The 22,772-nt window shown below is 35.4% G+C and overlaps 1 pseudogene; it reads left to right on the forward strand.

Annotated features, from left to right (window-relative positions):
• Nucleotides 1-11,859: 11,859 nt before the first annotated feature.
• On the forward strand, nucleotides 11,860-20,741 carry LOC146886860 (uncharacterized; annotated as a pseudogene).
• Nucleotides 20,742-22,772: the final 2,031 nt, after the last annotated feature.

The following is a 22,772-nucleotide window of genomic DNA, read 5'->3' on the forward strand; positions in this document are numbered from 1 at the left end:
AGGATATCGTTTCCCAAGAGACTCGTGTATACTAAATAATTGTGTAATTAGTGACTAATTTAAACTAATGAATAAATCCATAATTTGGGTTTTTGTATGCAAGAAAGTAAATATTTCATAAACAAGTAAAATTGAACTTGGATATTTGAAGACTCTAGAAAATGGTAAAGACTAGAAATGCAATGGATTGATATTGTTGGAGTTAGACTTCACCTACTTCACTCTCATGTATATTAAACAATAAAACTCTTCTTCATTAATTACTAATGTGAATCCACAAGTCTACTCAAACCCTAATCCCTTAGTTGAATGAGCCTAGGTTTCCTTATTTAGAGCCAATTCCTTGAATCCCTAAATAAACAAACTCACTTTACAAATTAGGGTTTAAGACAACTAATGGGTCAAGTTCCATTCCTAGATACAAGTTCCATTAGGTATGTTGTTCCAATTCTAGGTTTCAAGAGATATTTTCCAATACCTAATGACCCAAATATCATGCAATGAATGGTTAAAACAAAGCAAGCTTTAAATACATAAACAAAGATACTAGCAATCAATGGAAGAAGCATATATATATTCAAACCATTCAAAAATACATGAAAGTTCAGTGGCTACATCTAACCCCAACAAAAATGGGTTTAGCTCTCCATTGTCATGGAGAGCTCAAGCTTACAAAATGAAAGTGGAAGAGGGAGAAGATACAAAGAGGAAGAAAGGATAGTTCCCACTAGCCCTAACAGACCTCCAAGCGCTCCAAAACGTGTTGCTCGAGCTCCAAACTGTCCAAGATGATTTTCCCCTCTTGAAAATAGAAGAAAAAGGGCCAACTTGCCACATCAACGAGACTAGCGCCTGGCGAAAGCTTCTCACCGCCAGGCGCTAGCTACAAAACAGTAGCCAAACTTTCCATCTACTGCCCGACGATGTCCAAGTCCCGCCAGGCGGTGAGCAGTAGTGGCGCCTGGCTGGCGCTTGTCTGGCGCCTGGCGCTGCCTTTGTGTCGCTAGGCACTTCCTATTGACATTTTTGCACTTCTCCTTACTGTTCCGGGTTACTCATTTGTCTGGACTTTTGGAACAAAGCTTCCAATCTATAAATAGACATAAAAAATATGGATTAGTGGTATATTTAGATCAATGTAACCCAAAATGTATTTATTTACAAAAGTAAGGTAAAATTGAGGATTAAGTAGGTTAAAAGCTTTGGAAGAGATGATTTTGCTAATAAAATATAACTTGGATAATGGTAAAAGTTTACATTATCAACTCCCTCAAACTTAAAACCTTGCTTGTCCTTAAGTAAAAAGGTAATTGGCCTAGATGAACAACACAATTGCAATGATCTAGCAACTCAAGAAAACAGATGTCATTTGTGCTTGCTCTTATTTGAAAGATTGTGTAGCACATGTGTTTCATGGTGCAAAGGATAAGAAAACCCTGCATTTATGTGAAATGGAGACCAAAACGAAATCCAATCGGTTCAAAATGCTTAAATGAGTGCACAAATCAAAACCCAACAAGTTTCATGGTGGAAAAATCACCTGCGGTGGTTGCGTTGGACGGCGGAACGCAGAGATGAGCTCGCGGGGAAGAGAACAATGGTGTTTCACGTTGCATATCTGCAATATAACAAGGGGGACATCGGTTATGTGCTTACCCGATGATAAGTGACGTCGGATAAGTAAAATAACATATGTCAAGTGACGTCGGGCGCGTGGGAGACCGCTGTTATGCTGGATTGATGTCGGGCCAGGGAGAAATCGACGTTAAGTGACGTCGGGGTAGTGTTGGACAGACGTTAAATGTGACCCTTTATTTACAAAAATGTCACTGATCATTTTTGACGTTTGTGTTCTCTCCAGCAGGCATTAACTACGTGACGTTATAGGCACTTTTGTGTTAATGGATAGAAGTCGTTATTACACATAATAGTTTTCACTTTTTCAAAATTTATAAAGAAACCGTTAAGTCACCTAACGACTTTACTTTGTATATCGTTCAGTGTCCTAGCGACTTCACCCCTATGATGAATTAGTCAACTGACCCCATTTTGTAATTTACATTTATAAATGACCCCCTTTTGTAATTTTGCCAACTTTTAGCATAAAAGGACATGAGACATAAAGATCATACATTTAAAGAATAATTTATATAATTAAACTTAATAATTAAATTTAATTCTATAAATGATCCAGCTTATCCTTGTTTTATTTTATTTTATTTTTTGTTATCTTTTGATATTTTTTATATCTTTTGTTATCTTTGATATCTTTTGTCATGTACAATTTTTTTATGAACAATGTCCTCTTTATATCATATTGGTTGTTGAATTAATTTGTGCCAAGTTATACGACTATTGATAAAATTTTCACTGATTTCATAAAATTACAAATGATATAACATTTCAAATACAAGAAAAAGAAAAACAAAACTTTGCCAAATGGGAATAACTAACTCCAGATTTTCCATAACTACAAATTTTCACTGATTTCATAAAATTACATATTACAAACTAACTTTCCAAACACATAAAGTGAAATCCAACAACTTTAAACTACTAATCTTAATAACATACATAATAAACTTCATCAAGGAAACATCAACAAAGACACTAAAATGAGATTAACTAAGCCAATAGGCAAACCAACCCAATTAACAACTTGACCCACTTTCTCCACCCCTTAACTTCTTTCTCTAGAATATAAATCTTTCACCTTTACCTCACAATAGTAGCATTCATTTCGTCATTACCATCTTCAATGCACCATTTACAGAAATTACACCCATAAGAAGCTTCACTTCCACTTTGTTGTTCACAAACAATAACACAAAAAAATAACTTTGTAGTTAGTTAGATGCAAACCAAAACATAAACTAATCATAAAAAAACATAATATAGCTAACCTTGTAGTTAGGGCATCCCCAAAACTGTCTCCCACCATTCTAAACGGTTCTAGCCATTCTCAGCATAGTTACCACTCTGCAATTACAAGTGGATGCTTCACCCAACCCTCTCGAGCCACCATTGTTAGAGGAGAAGGTCTGATTTTGCATCCCCATGAATTACAAGAGCAAGAAGAAGATGAATGACCCATTGACATTTAATTACCGTCTACAAACACCAATTCAGCTAAAGAAGATAAAACCATTATAATGATAGCATTACATAATTGTTTTTATGACTAAAAATCTATAAAAAAAACTATCTTTGAAACAACTTATAAATTTTACTACATATCAATAATATTTTTTTATTTTTTATTTTATGAATAAAAATTCGGATCAAAATCTTAATACAACATCAATTTATGGAAAAGAATTAATTAACAATGGGTAATTATGTAATATAAAGTAGAATTTTATATTAAAAAATTCATTTATGAACGATTTAGCATTTTAACAATGTTTACAAAATCTGACCGCTCACCTTTTCTAGCAGACCCACATCGAATCTCGTCAGGACCGCTGCGAGATCACGTACATCATGTAGTACCTAGGTGACCTGGCCAGCCTGAGAGTACTCTGGAGGTGGTCCTCCACTCGTTGCGCTATTTCGTCCTCAAGCCAGGTTGATGATTATAGGGGTTTTCTCTTTCTTTCACTCTAATCTCGAACCTTGTTTATGTATATTAGGAATACAGCAGCTCAAAAGCAACAATGAAGCTTTCAAAAAGAACTTATTGTTCAAGTTTATCAAAAGGATGTAATTCCATTCCAAATGGTGGAAATGGTTGGGTTCCGCTAGGAAGCTTTTGGTCATTCATTTATGGGGGTGTTGTGTTAGGATTCAACACTTATCACTAGGTCAAAAGTTATAGCCTTAGTTAGGGTGTAACTCTTTTTATTTAAGAGTGCAACACAAGCCTAAACACTACGATCGATTCGATTGTGACACTAGTGCAAGGAAGAAATTATGTTGCGATTATTTTGGCTTTTTGGCTTCGGTTTTACACCCGAGACATATGTGGACGAGGTAAAAAAAGATATGTTTATGTCTCAGTTATGAACCGAGGCATATGTGAGGGTTACTGCCTCGGTTCTAGAGGGAACCGAGGCCTAATGTGCATCGCAAATTTAAAAAAACACAGTACTTTTTGACCCAATAACAACATCACACGTAGTCATGATCCTTGTACACATACCTAGACCAACCATAGTGTGCCACATCATCATCTTCAACCTTCTCCCAAATCAGAAACCCTAGCCACCATTCAAACCCTAAATGGAGGCGGCTTCGCAACCTCTGCGACGACAACAATGGAGGAGGCCCGTGTGACGGAGAAGGCCCGTTCAACGATGCACCGATGGTGGAGAGACGAAACTGCAGCTACGTGGAAGAAGGAACCTTTGCGTTCTGCAATAATGGCGTTCGGAAATGGAAGAAAGAAAAATGGCCGCTGCTCCACGCGAAGAAGACGAACAGTGACACAATTTCTTTTAAACCCTAAGAAGGCTTATTGCCTCAATTGATTTTAAATTGAGGCATAAACATCTATTTGCCTCAGTTAGATGTGACCCGAGGCATATTCCACTCGAAAAGCAATCAAATATGCCTCGGTTAAAATATACCTGAGGCATAAACATCTATCTGTCTCGGTTAGATGTGACTCAAGGCTTAAAAGTCTGCCACCAGTTTAAAAATATCAATGCAGCGGGAAAAATATAAATTTTAGGGGATTTATGCCTCGATTCTAAGTACAACTGAGGCATAAAAGTTCGAAAAAATTACAAAAGTGCCACCGCGTCTTCATATGCCTCGTTTGCAGGTGAACCGAGGCATATAGGGTGCTGTAAAAAACCCATTATGCACTAGTGTGACCCGGCCCACTTGGCCTTTGCCACAAGATAATTAACGGCACTTACAATAATCTTCGCCTCAGCAATTGTCCTACTAGGAATCACACTCTTGGATTGTGACTTGGCCCACTTGCCCTCCATCATGGGACAATTGTGCAATCCGCAACAATCTCCCCCTTAACAATTGTCCACTAGGAATCGAACTCGTGACCTTGACTCTAATACCAATTGTTAGGAATAAGGCAATAAAGGAAAGAACAAAGGAGAGAAAAATAAACAAACGAAGAATTTAATGTGATTCGGCGTACAATGTGTATGCCTACATCCACGACTACCATAGAAAGTATTTTATTTTTTGTGTGTATCAAGCTTTACAAAGGGTCTCTTATATAGCCAAAATAGAGAACCACATCTCACAATCCTAAGCGATGTGGGAATAAATCAAACACCATAATACTAAAAATTCTCTTACTTGGGGTTTGATTAACATTACCACCTAATGCAGTGTCTTTATCATCAATTTTCTTGAAGGCCAGTTGAGGCAATGCAAAGACTCAACTTAGTTGTTATGACAGTCTTGGTAGACATATTAGTTGGATTCTTTGCACCTGAAATCTTCAACAAGAACAAGTCTCCATCATTTATCAAATTTTTGATAAAATGATACTTCAATGCAATGTGCTTGCATCTGGAATGAAGAATTGGATTTTTAGCAAGAAAAATAGCATTTTGACTGTCATTGAACAATAGAGAGTCATCTTGTTCTTTTCCTAATTCGTTTAGAAGATTCTTCAACCATATCATCTCATTTGCTGGTTTTGAGATAGCTGCATACTCAGCTTCAGTGGTTGAGAGGGAGATTCTTCCTTGAAGTTTGCACTTCCAACTGATAGTTGTATCACCTAACGTAAAAATGTAACATGTTGTGCTCTTTCTACCATCCAAATCACCTCCTAAATCTGCATCAGAAAAATCCTATAAATTGATATTACTTTTTTTAAAAGACAAATGCATCTTTAAAGTGTCCTTCAAATATCTCAATATCCACTTCACGCCTTCCTAATGCTCATTTTCGGGATTTGATAGAAACCTACTCACAACTCCCACTCCATGTGTTGTGTCAGGTCTAATGCAAACCATAGCATACATCAAGCTCCCTATTTCAAATGCATATGACACTTTAGACATGTTACTTTCTTCTTCCTTTGTCTAAGAAGATTGCCTTTTGAAAACTTTAAGTGAGTTCCCAAAGGTATATTCCTGGTTTTAGCATTTCCAACATTAGACCTGCTAAGCAATTTTTCTATATATTTTTCTTGAGATAAGTTTAGAATACCTTCAAATCTATCCTTGGAGATTCTTATACCAAGAAATTTCTTGACTGGACCAAGATCCTTCATTTCAAAATTTTCTGACAATTGTTTCTTCAACCTGTCAATTTTTGCCATATTAGCACCAACAATCAACATGTCGTCAACATACAAGGCAAGAATGATATAGTGGTCAACATATTTCTTCACATAACATTAATGATCTTCTTCACATCTGTGAAATCATGAGTTTCTCATAAACTCATTAAACTTCTTATACCATTGTCTCGGTGCTTGTTTCAATCCATACAAACTTTTATGAAGCTTGCATACAAGATTCTATTTGCCTTGTACTTCAAAACTTTTTGGTTGTGACATAAAGATTTCTTCCTCAAGATTCCAATGTAGCAATGCAGTTTCACATCTAACTGCTCCAGATGAAGATTTTCTGCAGCTACTGTACTCAAGATAACTCTGGTGGTAGTCATATTGACAATAGGAGAGAAAATTTTTGTGAAGTCAATTCCTTATCTCTCTTGGAGCCCTTTCACTACGAGTCTAGCCTTATATCTTTTGTTGCCATCTAGTTCTTTTAATCGATAGACGTACCTGTTTTGCAAAACCTTCTTTCCTTCTAGTATCTTGGTTAAAGACCATGTTTTATTCTTCTAAAGAGACTTTATCTCATCTTCCATTGTTAGCCCCCATTTAATAGATTCATCTCCCTACATAGCCTCAACAAAATGCTTTAGCTAACCAGCATCAATCAACAACAAGTAATGCAATGAAAGAGAATACATTTGCGGTGCTACAATTGTTCTACTAGATCTTCTAATTAGGACTTCAAGAGTTGCTGGTGATAATTTTCTTGTTTTAGTCATCCCCAAACATGTAGCCATACATGTTAGATCCATAACGAATGAAATAACATCACTTTGCCTTAGGGTCCAATTTATTTCTACTATTAAAGTCTAACAAAATATATGAAACACAACTAAAAAACTTTCAGATGTGAAATTTTTACCTCATTTCCAGACCATACTTCTTTAGGTAACTAATAGTCTAAAGGAACTTATGGTCCTCTGTTTATGAGATAGGTTGTTGTGCTTATTACGTCTGCCCAAAATACCTTGGGTAATCTTGATTGGATTCTCATACATCTTGCTCTCTCATTTAAGGTTTTGTTCCTTCTTTTTGCACACCATTTTGTTCTGGTGTTCCTGGAACTGTCTTGATCATTCTGATCCCATTCTCTGAACAAAACTCCTTGAATTGATTATTGTCATATTCTCCACCATTATTAGACTTCAAACATTTAACCTTTAAACCTGTTTGAGTCTCAACCTCCTTTTTCCACCTTTTAAACACATAAAACACATAAGATTTATTTTTAAGAAAATAAACCCATACCTTTCTTGTAGAGTCGTTGATGAAGGTTACATAATACTGTGAACCTCCAAGGTATTTCATTGGAGCTACCCCCAAACATATGTATGCACTAGTTCTAGTCTTTCAACTTTAGACGACTTAGTTGTTTTGGAGAAGCTAACCCTTTTCTGCTTTCCAAAGATACAGTGTTCGCAAGGTCCAACATCAACATGCTTCAAGTTAGGTATTTTACCTTTTGAGACCATGAGCTTCATTCCTTTCTCACTCATATGCCCAAGTCTTTGATGCCCAAAGATGAATTGTTGCCAACTTTTGCAACTTATATCATATCCTCATCTGCAATCATGTAAAGAGATCCTTGCTTCTTTCCAGGAGCAGCAACAAGATTACCTTTCATTACCTTTCAGTGTCCATCTCCAAAGGTGGTGTAATGCCCTTCATCATCCAATTGCCTTATAGATATTAAGTTTCTCTTTCAGGTAGAAATATGTCTAACATTATTCAAAGTCCACACGCTTCCATTAGAAGTTATAATATTAATATCTCCTCTTCATATAATATCAAGAGCCATTTTTCTTAGTATGTTTTGTGGTTGTAGCATTGTCTAATCTTCCACACCAGAAAAGATTTGGTTTCTCTTTCTTCTTGGGAATCTCAATTTAGAGAAATAGTAGGAGATTTTTTCAAAAGCAACAAGAGCTTGTTGCAAGTAGCATCAATTGTCCCGTGACGGAGGCTAAGTGGGTTGGGTCACAATCGAATCGTGGCGTTTGAACTGTTACACTCTTAAGTAAAAAGAGTCGTGCCCTGACTAATGGTGATAGCTTTTGGCCTAGTGGTAAGCGCTCGATCCTAACAAGTGGTATCAGAGCGGATGGTTCAGAGTGATTGACCGCATAACTATAACACAAAAAAGGGGTTACCGAAGTGACTGACCGCATAACCATAACCAAAAAGGGGGTCACCATACACCTGAGGGGAAATATACCATATGAAAAAAAGAAAAAAATATTCACCCTTGAGGGGAGATTGTTGGGAATAGTCCAAGTATGAGTCAAAGTCCTACATTGGATAGAATAGACAAAGTTAAACACTATATAAGATGAAAGGTCCATAACCACATCGCCTTAAGGTTTTGGGGTAAAAGTGATGTCAAATGTCTTATATGTGTAAGACTTATGTCATATATATAGAACCACAATCTCTCATAACAAACCTGATGCAAGGGTTGCATATTTAAATTGCATAATGGGTTTGGAGCCCATAAAAAAACCTACTTCTCATTTTTCTTAAATAAATTTATGTAGGCCCAATAAATTGGTGACCCATCTAAAAAATCTCCCCCTCACCAATTAATTGGGGTTTTAGTCAACCAAATTGGCTTTATCCTTACATATAGCATAATTTCTTGCAAGTAAGATCTTTGTCATCATATCTGACCAATTCTCATCAGTATGAATTTTCTCCAATGATAATTGCTTCATCTATAATGCATCTTGTATCCAATGATATCGGACTTCAATATGCTTTGACCTTGAATGAAAAGTTGAGTTCTTACTAAGATGCATTGCACTTTGACTATCATAATACAAATGTTTTTCTTATGATAACCCAAATCTTATAGGAATTTTTGCATCCACAAGAGCTTCGTAGAAGCTTCGATAACAACAATATACCCTACCTCTGTAGAAGATAGAACAACACATTTTTGTAGTCTAGATTGCCATGACACTACTCCCTCTACAAAAGTCATCATATAGCCAGAAGTAGATTTTCTAGAATCCACATCACCAGCCATGTTTGCATCTGTGTAACCATTCAACACAGGCTTACCACTTCTAAAGCATAAACAAACTCTAGAAGTACCTTTGAGATACTTAAGTATCCATTTCATAGCTTGTCAATGCTCTTTTCTAGGATTAGCAAGAAAATGACTCACAACACCAAAATCATGAGCAATGTTTGGCCTTGTACACACCATGACATACATCAAGCTACCAACTGGAAATGAATATGGAATCTTCTGCATTTCTTCTTTCTCATACTCATTTATAGGACAATCCTTTGAGCTCAACCTAAAGTGACCTGCAAGTGGAGTGCTAAGAGGCTTAGAATTTTTCACATTAAATCTATCTAATACCTTTTCAATATATTTTTGCTGGGATAGCCACAATTTTCCATTCTTCCTATCACGAACAATTTTCATGCCAAGGATTTGTTTTGTAGGAACCAAATCCTTCATTGCAAATGACTTGCTCAACTCTCTTTTAAAACTTTGAATGTCATTTTTATCATGACCAACAATCAACATGTCATCAACATAGAGCAAGAGAATAATATATTTTCCACCAGGAAATTTCTTCACAAAAACACAATGATCAGAAGAAGTTTTATCATACTCGTGATCCATCATGAAGGAATCAAATTTTCTATATCATTACCTTGGAGCTTGTTTGAGCCCATACAAACTCTTTCTCAATCTACAAACAAAATTTTCTTTACCTTTGATTGCAAAACCTTCAAATTGTACCATATAAATCACTTCCTCCAAGTCACCGTGAAAGAAGGCTATTTTCACATCAAGTTGGTCAATTTCTAAATTTAAACTTGTTGCCAAGCCAAGTTCAACTCTGATTGAAGACATTTTAACCACGGGTGAAAATATAGTTTCACCAATTCAAAATTATGATTCTCATGCAATGATTTCATCTCTTCATGCAACATAGCTTCTTCATAACTTCTAGGCTCTTCGCCATTAGTCAACAACACAAACTCATGATGGGAATATTTTTGTGATGGATGTCTTTCTCTAGCAGATCTTCTCAAAAGAGGCTCTACAGGTGGTTTAGGAGGAGTTACCTCAGTTGGTTCATTAACTTGAGTCTCAAGCATATCAACCACATTGGCTATAAATGAGAAAGTTGAGCATTATATAAGGATAAAGACTCATAAACCCATTGCCTTAAGGTTTTGGTTTGAGAGTGGTGTCAATGTCTTATGTGGTTGGGCTCAAGTTTCATTGGTGTTGTATCTCTCTAGTAAAACCCTTGTGTAAACCTAACATGTTATTGTCTCCTTACTCCCATTTTTCCTAAGTCAAGTACCCAATACCACCCTAACGATGAACTATGTATCGTGGGGTTTTCTATCAGTTTTTAGCTTGCCAATTTTATACTTGATCTTGGGTTGTCCAATTTTCAAAGCATCTGCATCTCAACTTGGGAAAAACAAGTGGGCTAGCTTAAATTCTGTAACTATATCAACAACATTCACCGTCTTGTCTCTAATTCATTAACTTTGCTAGTGCAGAAATTGGGACTTTAATTATTGTCCCAATTTGTCTATTGGCTAGACCATTGAAGCTTGATATTCAAGCTAGGAGCTGGAGAACCTTACCAAGGGCCTCATGTAATATTGTTTTAGGATTTGTTGTGTTTCCTCCGGTTCCATTTGTTTTACTTAAGGGTGCATTTTGAAGATTTTTATGGTATTAATGTTGGTGACTACTAAAAGTGGTTGGAATCCTTTGGGTTTGGAACAGTGCTAATTACCTCTATATAGGTGTTGTTCATCTACCATGCTTTGCACTGTGTATTCACATTTTATTTCATCCATGCTGACATATGTGTACTATTGCTAAGTCAGACTGGCTATTCAAATGGGAGTTTGAGAATTTTATTCTCTTTGTTTGTGTTTCATCTTCAATGAACACCATTCTGTTAGAAATATTAATATAATTTAAAAAAAAATTAAAATAAAATATTGTTGTTACTGGGGTTTTAATACAATGTTAATTCCAGAGTTAAATTCTATTTATGTATAAACAGTTTTTATTCTTTTCATTGATTTGAAATTATTTTTTGTTTAAATCAGTTTGATGGCCATTTACTCTTGTGTCTCCTTTTCTCACCTATAAATACCACCTAGTTTCATAAGGAATAGACACACAACAAACACTAGAGTTCTTCCTCTCAAAAGTGATTTTCTTTTCCTTCTCTATATTATCTCTTAAAAACAGTGGTGTTCATAAGGTTCAGAGATCCTTCGATGCACTCGATCGATCTGACGGGTTGTTGTATCTTGGGGGAGGAGCGCATAATATTGAGTATTGCCCTGTGCAGTGGGGGCGTTTTCTCTCTAAGGATAGCGCTCAGCGTGCCTCAACCTAGGCTTACTCTATCCTTATCTCATTTACATATTTACATTATCTTTATATTGTTATTGTTTGTTATAAGAACAATTTGACTTGATCATCTCTTTTATCCATATTTCTATATTGTTTGTGGTTTATCATTATTTTTTTCTAACATTCTTAGAGAGAAAATTTAATTATAAAAAATATATATAAATTTTTTTTCCTTATTATGTTTGCCATGGATATGATTAAGTCACTCTCAAGTAAGCCTGAAAAGTTTACAGGTGAAAATTTTTTTTGTTGGCAATAACAGATGAGGTTTTGGCTCACTGAAATAGGATTATTTTCTGTGATTTCTAAAGCTACTGATTCTTCTATCATATTAAGTGATTCTTCTTCTTCTGATACTTCTGATAAAGATATTTTATGTCATGGACATATTTTAAGTGCTTTGTCTGATAATATGTATAAAATATTTTGCCACACCAAAACTGCTATTGAGTTATGGGAAGCACTTGAACTTAAATATGGATCTGCAGAAAAAGTTTTATCTAGATATTCTTGTGAAAAAGTTATTGAATTTCAAATGGTTGATAATAAACTCATTTCTGATCAAATTCATGAGTTTGAAAATATTGTCTATGACATGAAATTAAAAAATATTATTTTACCAGACATTATGCTTATGGCTCTTTTGATCTCTAAGTTGCCTCCTTCTTGGTCTGATTGTGCTCGAAGATTAAAACATAAGCCCGCAAATTTCTCTTTTGATGATTTTCTTGTGTGTCTTCGTATTGAGGAAAAACATCGTTTTTCTCAAAATTCTGTTCAAAATTCTCAGTCTAAAGCCTTTTTTGTTGAGAACTCTAATAAATCTGAGAACTCTTACAAGCCTAATCCTAAACAATTCAAAAGACATGGTTTTAATAAAAATAAGTTTACGAAAAAACCTTCTTTCTCTAAACCAAAGAACAACTTTTCTTATAACAACAATAAAAATAAAGATAAAAATATGGGGAATGAGATGTTTTGTTTTGTTTGTGGGCGAACTAATCATCTAGCAAAAAATTGCTTTCAGTGTAACATCCCTAAGGAATATTATGAAAATTTAATAAATAAAATCCAAGATAAAATAAAGAACGCATTTATTAAAACCATTTTCTAAAAACACGAGAAATTTAAAACTTTAATATCACTGTCATAAACTAGGAGTCCATACTCATAAAACTGAAATAAAATTCAATGGCTCCTGAAATGATTACATAATTATCTCAAAACTAAAATATTACATATATATATATACAAAAATCCCAAGCTAGCCCCCGCTCCGAGTCTATGCGTCTCCTGGCCCACCTGTCACATCATTTTTGTAAGACCCGGGAAAAATTAATTAATTAAATAATTAATTAATTAATAAATACGGGTAGGAGGCGCCTTTATGGCATTAATTGTGGTTTAATGTGATGTGGAAAAGTACTAGTTCATGTGGTTGAGAGTACTTTGGTTGTGTGAGAGGACTTGGGTTTGAGTCCTATGTATGTCAGTTATGTGTGGCTATTTTATTATTACCTTTTTTATAAATGTATGAGTATGGGATTGATGATGTAAGTTGTTTTTGATTGGAGGGTATCACCAAATGGGATTTGGTATAGTGGTTGTGCTATGGCCTTATGAGTGGAAGGTTATGGGTTCAAACCTTGGTGGGTAAAGTATAAGCTTTATTTTTGCTACTTTTTAGATGTGGCATGAATGTGAAGGGGTAAAGAAAACCTAGCAGAAGGGTAACCAGTAGGTGCTGAAAAATCACTCACTAGGGGACTTGAATAGCCATTAAGCCCACACTAAAGCCAATCCCGTTTTATTTTTATAACCCATTTTAAAGGCAACTATAAAAGCCAAAAATTAGGCAAAGGGAAGGGTTTTGGCAATTGTGGTGGACTATTGTAGTGAGAAGCACGAATTGGAGAGTGTGAGAAGAGTTGTGAGTGTGCAAGGGCTGAACCAAGAGGGAGAGTGCGAATCTTCTCAAAATTTAATCCAATAATCCAGGTCAGGGGAGTTGTACTTTGTGTATGTCAAAAATTTGTTCTGTGTTATGAATTTGAGTTCCAATTGGGTCCTGTTTAATTGGGAAAAATTCGTACCTGATGTATTGTGAATGGGAATTTGGGGTATTTGAGTTTGGATGCATGATCATGTGTGGGTAATATGTTATAGGAGGAGGATTTTGACCTTTCAGGTTATTGGGGATTGTATTTCGAATGTGGTTGTCAATTTTGTGTGAAAAGTATGGTTCTGGGTGCTAATTGACATTACAATTACATTGGTATCGATTGCATGTTTTGTGGTATGTTTTTGGGTATGATTTGACATTGTTTTGGGTAAAATCCGTGTGTGACAGTGAGGGAACTCTGCAAGTCTCGCCCAAGCGAGTCTATGTCGTCTAGGCGAGAGTTGCAGAACCTCACGTCTGGTTTGGGGTCGCGTTGCTTGCCTAGGCGACTTTGGTTTGGTGTTGAGCGACTGAGTCTCGCTCAGGCGAGGGACAGCTCGCCTAAGCAAGGTCGCGAGGAAACTTGAGCGCTTTTGAGTGTGATATCTCGCCCAGGCAAGAAGAATTGGTGTTTTGAGCGACTCTGTCTCGCTCAGGCGAGGGATATTCGCCTGAGCGGGGTTGCGATGTGAAATGACGTGGTTAAGTGGTTCCTCGTCTAGGCGAGGGGACGTTGTTGCTTTGAGCGATGGTGCAACTCGCTCAGGCGAGGGAATCTCGCCTAAGCGAGATAACTTGTAATTGGGATTGTCTAAAGCTCGCCCAGGCGAGGCGAACTAGCCTAAGCGAAGCAGAGGGCTTAGCTTGGGCGAGGGGTTCCTAGTCTAAGCGAGTTTATGTGAACTATTGTATTTCTATGTGTTTGTGAGTGTGTTTTGGTTGTTTACCATAAGGATAGATTGTATATGCATGTGGTGTAATGTTTGGGCTTGAAGGATTAAGTCCAATAGGGGTCTGGGATGTGCTCGGTGATTGGAGACATGATGGGCATGGAATCGGTTGAGTTCCCGTCGGCTACCAATGGGCGAGGAGTCCTTGGTATGGTGATTGCATGTGTCGGGCGCATGATGGGCAAGGAACTGTGATGTTCCCGTCGGCTACTATTGGGCGAGGAGTCCATAGTATGGTGATTGCGTGCATGCCAGGGTCCAAGTATGAGACTTGGATGTTTTACTACAGACGAGGAGTCTGTAGGGCAGGACTATGAGCGAGATAGGCTCATAGGGTTGGACCACGAATGAGTTAGTTTCGTGGGAGCACAAGGAAGTCCTAAGACCTAGTTCATGCATATGACTCATGAAGGACTATGAGGTCATGGTTGGGTGATTTGGAAATTTTGAGTTTGTACTTATATTGTTTTGGGTGGGGAAGCATATTTATTTCACATATATCTGTTTATGTTTCATTATGCATAGCTCACCCTATCTGTGTGTGTATGGCGATGATTGGATAATTTGTTATCCGGGAGCAGATGATGTGACAGGTGAGCCGGGAGCTGCTTAGAGACGGAGAGCAGGGGCCACTTGAGATTTTGAAAGAAACTCTACTGTTTATTTTTGATGCAAATATTTTCTATTATAAATTTTAATATCATTTGTAAATAATGCTATGGTATATTCGGATTATGTATGGTACTAATTATGGTTTTAAATTTTTCGCGTTTTTGGGAAATGGTTATAATTAACGTGGTATTTATTTTAATTGGAAAACTTATTTATTTAAAATAAGTAACATTCCTTAGGGATGTTACAATCTGCTCCCGGATAACAAGATATCCGATCATCACCACACACACAGATAGGGTGAGCTACGCACAATAAAATATAAACAAATATATGAAATAAACATGTTTCCCAACCCAAAACAACGAAGTACCAAACTCATAATTTCCAAATCACCCAACCATGACCTCATAGTCCTTCATGAGTCATATGCATGAACTAGGTCTTGGGACTTCCCTGTGCTCCCACGAAACTAACTCATTCGTGGTTCAACCCTATGAGCCTATCCCGCTCATAGTCCTGCCCTACAGACTCCTCGCTTGTAGTATAAACATCCAAGTCTCATAACTTGGACCCTGGCACGCATGCAATCATCATACGATGGACTCCTCGCCCAATAGTAGCCGACGGGAACATCACAATTCCTTGCCTATCGTGTGCCCGACACATGCAATCACCATACTAAGGACTCCTCGCCCATTAGTAGCCGAAGGGAACTCAACCAGTTCCATGCCCATCATGTGTCCAACCACCGAGCACATCCCAAACCCCTAATGGACTTAGTCCTTTAAGCCCAAACATCACACCACATGCATAAACATCCTATACCTAAGATAAATTAGCCAAATCATACACACAAGAACACACAAACATGGAATTTCACATAAACTCGCTTAAGCTAGGGACCCTCGTCCAAGCTAAGCCCTCAGCCTTGCTTAGGCTAATTTACCTCGCTTGAGCGAGCTTAAGACAACAACCTCACCATGTATTCTCGTTTAGGCATGATCCTCTCGCTTGGGCGAGCCACACATTCGCCCAAAACATCTCACAAACCTCGCCTAGACGAGTATCCAACCAAATACACAAGATCACACTTCATGGACTCGCTTAGGCGAGCCACTCTCGCCTAGGCGAGAGTGTCAGTCGCTCAAGACTCCAAACCTCTCGCCTGGGCGAGATATCGTGCTCAAAATGGTACAAATTTCATCGTGATCTCGCTTAGGCGAGCCAATCTCGCCTAAGCGAGAACGTGTTTCACCCAAACCCCACTTTGGTCATCTGAGCAAACTGCTCGACTCTGAACGCGTAATGGACTCCTACAACTCTCGCGTAGGCCAGAAGGAGTCGCTTGGGTGAATCTTGCAGAGTTTCGCCACTGCCCATACACCAAAGACACCAAAACAATGTCAATTTACACTCAATCCCTTTTCATTCGTTCTAAGTCATCAACCAATTCATAAAACGCCATGTAAACATGTTGGAATGTCCAAAATACAGGATTTGACCTCACATCAAAATTACAATACCAAAACCCCCATCAGGTTCTTATTTCATACCAACAAGACTTTTCACCCCACAACCCATTCACAATTTCTCAATTTCAGTGCATATCAAACCAATTCACACCACACAGAAATCCAATTTAAGAACAAAACGCAGAAACCTCAGCAATATTGATGTACACGAAATCTCAGCACCCCTAACCTGGAATTAGTGATCAAAAATTGAGATGAGGAAATCCTTGATTCGCACTCTCCCTCTTGGTCTAGCCCTTGCACACCCACAACTCTTCTCACACTCTCAAACAGTCCACCACAATGCCCAAAACCTTTCCCTTTTCCTAAGTTTTGGCTTTTATAGGTGCCTTTAAGAGGTTTTTTAAAAATAAAACGAGTTTTGGGCTTTGTGGGTTTTAATTCCTCTTCAATGTTAATTATTTGGTAATTTTCCAAACCCCTTGGCTACCCCTGCTAGGCTTTTCTTTACCCCTTAACATTCATACCACAACTATTAGTTAGCAAAAATAAAGCTTATTCTTTGCCCACCAAGGTTTGAACCCATGACCTTCCACTCATAAGTGGAGGCCAAAACACAACCACTATACCAAATCCCATTTGGTGATACACACAAATCAACATAAGTTTACAATACCAATCACATACTCATACATATCTTTAAAATCAATAATAAAACAACTACACGTAATTAGCATACATAGGACTCGAACCCAAGTTCTCTCACACAATTAAAGTACTCTCAACCACATGAGCTAGCACTTTTCCACGTCACATTAAACAATAGTTAATGCCATAAAGACGCTTTCTACCCGCATTTATTAATTAATTAAATATTTAATTAATTAATTTTCACGGGTCTTACATTCAGCGTCGTCGCCAACCTATGTCTAATTCCAAACCTGAAGCTAATACTATTACTATGGGTGTTGCCTCTAATTTCCCATCTGAAAGGTACCATGTCACTAGCCCTGAGTTAAATTATGTTTTTAACTCTAACGATTGGTTTATAAACTCTGGTGCTAATGTTCATGTGTGTGCTGATAAAAAATTATTTTCTCTATATCAGGAAACAAGCACACGTACCGTGAATATGGGAAATGGGAGCATTGAACATGTTCTAGGAGTGGGTCAAGTGAAATTAGAGCTGTCTTCTAGAAATTATCTTATTTTAAATGGAGTCTTTCATGTTTCTGAAATTAGAAAAAATCTCATAAGTACTTCTTTGTTAGTACAGCAAGGTTACAAAGTTGTTTTTGAGTCCAATAGAGTTGTTATTACTAAACATGGTGTTTTTATTGGTAAAGGATATATTTGTGATGGTTTGTTTAAATTAAGTCTTATGCCTTTTTCTTCTAATAAAATATATGATAGTTCTTCATTGACTATTACCAATGTTGAAAGTTGTGATATGTGGCATGCTAGAGTAGGCCATATAAATTTAAATTCTATTAGAAGAATGATGTCTCTTAATCTTATTCCTAAATATTCTATTGATTTGAAGAAAAAAATGTGAAATATGTGTTCAATCAAAGCAACCAAGAAAAGGTTTCCATACATGCATGAAAAAGAAAACTAATCTACTTGAATTGATACATAGTGATGTATGTGATAGTAATGATGTTTTAACACGTGGTGGTAAAAGATATTTTATTACTTTTATTGATGATTTCTCCAAATATTGTTATGTGTATTTAATAAACCACAAACATGAATTTTTTGAAAAATTCAAATTATATAAATTTGAGGTAGAAAATCAATTAGAAAGAATAATTAAAATTCTTCGTTCTGATAGAGGGGGTGAATATACATCTTTAGAAATTAATGCTTTTTGTGAAACTCGTGGTATTATTCATGAAACAACACCTCCCTATAGTCCTCAATCTAATGGTGTAGCTGGAAGAAAAACTAGAACTTTGCTTGATATGGTGAATGTTATGCTTACAAGTTCTGGTTTGCCAAAAAATATGTGGGGTGAAGCTTTATATTCAGTTTGTTATATTCTCAATATAATTCCTTATAAAGATTGTGATAAAACTCCTTATGAGTTATGGAAGCAAAGAGAACCTTTACTAAAATATTTTAAAGTGTGGGGGTGTCTTGCAAAGGTTAATATACCACCTAATAAGAAAAGAAAATTAGGAATTAAAACAATTGATTGTGTTTTTATTGGTTACTCTCTGCATAGCACCACTTATAGATTTTTGGTTATTAATTCTGAAGTGAATGAAATCTCTAATAATACTATTATGGAATCTAGAGATGTAATTTTCTTTGAAAATGTTTTTCCTTTAAAAAATAAAATGACTAAAACTATTTATGATACTTCTACTTTTGGTTTGCCTTCTGGTGGTAATGTTATTTGTGATGGTTTTAGTTCTGTTTTTCCTTCAAGTGAAAATGGTAATAAAAGTATTCAAAATGAGCCAAGAAAGAGTAAAAGAAAAAGAAAAGCTAAAGATTTTGGACCTGACTTTTATTCTTTTATGCTTGAAGATGATCCTAAAACTTTTGGTGAAGCAATGAGATCTATTGATGCTCCTTTTTGGAAAGAAGCTATTAATAATGAAATGAATTCACTTAAAGAAAATAAAACTTGGTTTTTAACTAATCTTCCTCCTGGTTGTAGAAGTATTGGATGTAAATGGATTTTTAGGAAAAAATTAAGGACTGATGGGTCTGTAGATAAATTTAAGGCAAGACTTGTTGTTATTGGTTGCCAACAAGTAGAAGGTGTAGATTTCTTTGATACATATTCACCTGTTTCAAAAATCACTACCATTAGAGTTTTGATTGCTCTTGCTTGCATTTTTAATTTACAAAATCATCAAATGGATGTTAAAACTGCATTTTTAAATGGTGATTTGGAAGAGGAAATATATATGAAACAACCTGAGGGCTTTATTGAGTCAGGGAAAGAAAATAAAGTGTGTAAACTTGTTAAGTCTTTATATGGTTTAAAACAAGCACCAAAGCAATGGCATGAAAAATTTGATGAAGTTATTATTTCATATGGTTTTCATATTAATAATAGTGATAAATGTGTGTATGTAAAACAATATGATGATGGTGTTTATGCTATTTTATGCTTGTATGTAGATGACATATTAATATTTGGTAGCAACATAGATGTTATAAATGATGTGAAACATATGTTGTCTAGTAATTTTGATATGAAAGACCTTGGTCCTATAGATGTTATTTTGGGTATTAAGATTTTACAAAAAGATGGTGATATTATGTTAATGCAGTCTCATTATGTTGAGAAATTATTGAAGAAATTTAATTATTCTGATGTGAAACATGTTTTAACGCCTTTTGACCCATCTATTGAACTAAAGAAAAATTTAGGTGAAGGCATTTCTTCTCATAAATATTCTCAAATTATTGGTTCCTTATTACATTTGACAAATTTCTCTAGACCTGATATTGCATATGCAGTTGGTAGATTAGGGAAATATACACATAATCCTGATCATTCTCATTGGACTGCATTAGAACGGGTGTTTAAATATTTGAAAGGAACCATTAATTATGAATTCATTATACAAAATTTCCTGCTGCTATTGAAGGATATAGTGATGCAAATTGGATTTCTGATTCTGATGAAACAAAGTCAACCACTGGTTATGTTTTTACTTTGGGTGGAGGTGCAGTATCATGGAAATCTGCTAAACAATCTATTATTTCACGATCTACCATGGAAGTAGAGATTATTGCTTTAGATACTGCTACTATTGAGGCAGAGTTTATTAAAAAATTTCTATATGATTTACCATTGTTAAATAAACCCATACCTCCTATTTCAATGCATTATGATAGTCAAGCTGCCATATCTAAAGTTTCTAGCAAAAACTTTAATGAAAAAAGAAGGCATCTCAGAGTGAGACATAAATCTATTAGAAACTTAATTACTAATGGTATTATTTCTCTTGACTTTGTCAGGTCAGAAAGAAATATTGCAGATCCGCTTACCAAAGGGTTGACGCGTCAACAAGTACTTGAGTCGTCGAGGGGAATGGGACTAAAGCCCATAAATTAGTTGCAACAATGGACACCCATCTCCATATGAATGGCGATCCCATGGAATGAAGTTCAATGGGTAACAACAAAGTTGTTTGTTGACTAAAGTACACCAATTGATTTGATTAAATGTTATGTCTCATTCCTATGGCGAGGTGTACTATAAATTGTGACAATAATAAGGTTGAGGTATATGTATTATTATTATTATTATTTTTTAAAATACCTCTTAATAAACCCAATGACAATTTTGTAGGGGTGTGAGTCACAAACCACCCTTTGAGGGTTTACCTAGTGAGTGTGATGGTGGGGCCGCCACTGTGAGATATGGGCAAAGTCTCTAAATGACACTCATGACACAAGATATATGCACAAGGCCGTAACGTGCAACCACTGATTAGAACCTATAATGAACACCAATATTATATGTGTTATTTACTAAAACCCGGTTACAAGGGATGTAGTTCAAGACAATCAAGTCTCTGCATTTTCTCGAGTGGAAGTTTATAAGCACTAGGTGTAAGGCTCAAACCTGGAAGGTTCCTTATACTGAAATACAATATTTTATTTTAAAAGATAATATCTTTTTTTAAAATTATGTAGGGGATTGTTAGAAATATTAATATAATTTAAAAAAAAATTAAAATAAAATATTGTTGTTACTAGGGTTTTAATACAATGCTAATTGCAGAGTTAAATTCTATTTCTGTATAAACAGTTTTTATTCTTTTCATTGATTTGAAATTATTTTTGGTTTAAATCAGTTTGATGGCCATTTACTCTTGTGTCTCCTTTTCTCACCTATAAATACCACCTAGTTTCATAAGGAATAGACACACAACAAACACTAGAGTTCTTCCTCTCAACAGTGTTTTTCTTTTCCTTCTCTATATTATCTCTTAAAAACAGTGGTGTTCATAAGATTCAGAGATCCTTCGCTGCACTCGATCGATCTGACGGGTTGTTGTATCTTGGGGGAGGAGCGGATAATATTGAGTATTGCCTTGTACAATGAGAGCATTTTCTCTCTAAGGATAGCGCTCAGCGTGCCTCAACCCAGGCTTACTCTATCCTTATCTCATTTACATATTTACATTATCTTTATATTGTTATTGTTTGTTATAAGAACAATCTGACTTGATCATCTCTTTTATCCATATTTCTATATTGTTTCTGCTTTATCATTATTTTTTTCTAACACATTCTTCTCTATAAGTAATTATTTATAATTAGGGCAAGAAGACTTTTTTCACCAAACAAGAACAGCCGCAAGTGCTCAAGCAACATTTAGTTACTTGTCACATCACACACACATGAGAAGACACGAGGCAATATCGGATAACAAGTTAGAATGATTCAGAACAGAGTACATCTAACAAATCTAACAAATGATAGACTTCTTTTAAATAATCACAAATTTTAAAATGATTATTTAATAAATAATGTAGTTAATTGTTAAATTTCATAATAATTACAATAATATATATTATATTGTTAACTTTGATTTATTATTTGTTAAGGTTAGTTCTTGAAATTAAAATATAAATATGTATAAAGTCAATTAATTAATTCATTCATTTTTTTGAGTATGGGTTATGAGTTGTTTAGTTGTATTGTACAGAAATTCCTTTTTGCTATACGGAAAAAACATAGATAAAGATTTAGAAGAGGAGTGAGAAAGAGACAAAAGATAGAGAATTTATTTGATTTGTTACGATATGTTAAAAGAAATATAAATAATTAATGTAGAAAAGTCTAATAATTCATACAATAATATTTTTCTTGTTGCATTAATGATGGCATCTTAAGCATTTTAATCTAAATTTGATTTCAACGAGTCAATTTATAAAAATTTGTTGTTATTCATTAATTTCAAGCTAACTAATTGATGGATGATAATTAATGATATATTTCCATGAAGATTTGTATGGTCTAATTACAATTAATTTATATAAAGTTAGTAGTTACAAAACTTATATTTGTCGTTATGCATTAAATATTTGAAACAGATTTAATTTGTTGAAAATGTTTGATTGTGATTGAGAAGAGA

This window comes from Vigna unguiculata, chromosome 4 (genome assembly GCF_037176805.1).
Source record: "Vigna unguiculata cultivar grain cowpea cultivar isolate G323 ecotype 2 chromosome 4, ASM3717680v1, whole genome shotgun sequence".
Classification (NCBI taxonomy): domain Eukaryota; kingdom Viridiplantae; phylum Streptophyta; class Magnoliopsida; order Fabales; family Fabaceae; genus Vigna; species Vigna unguiculata.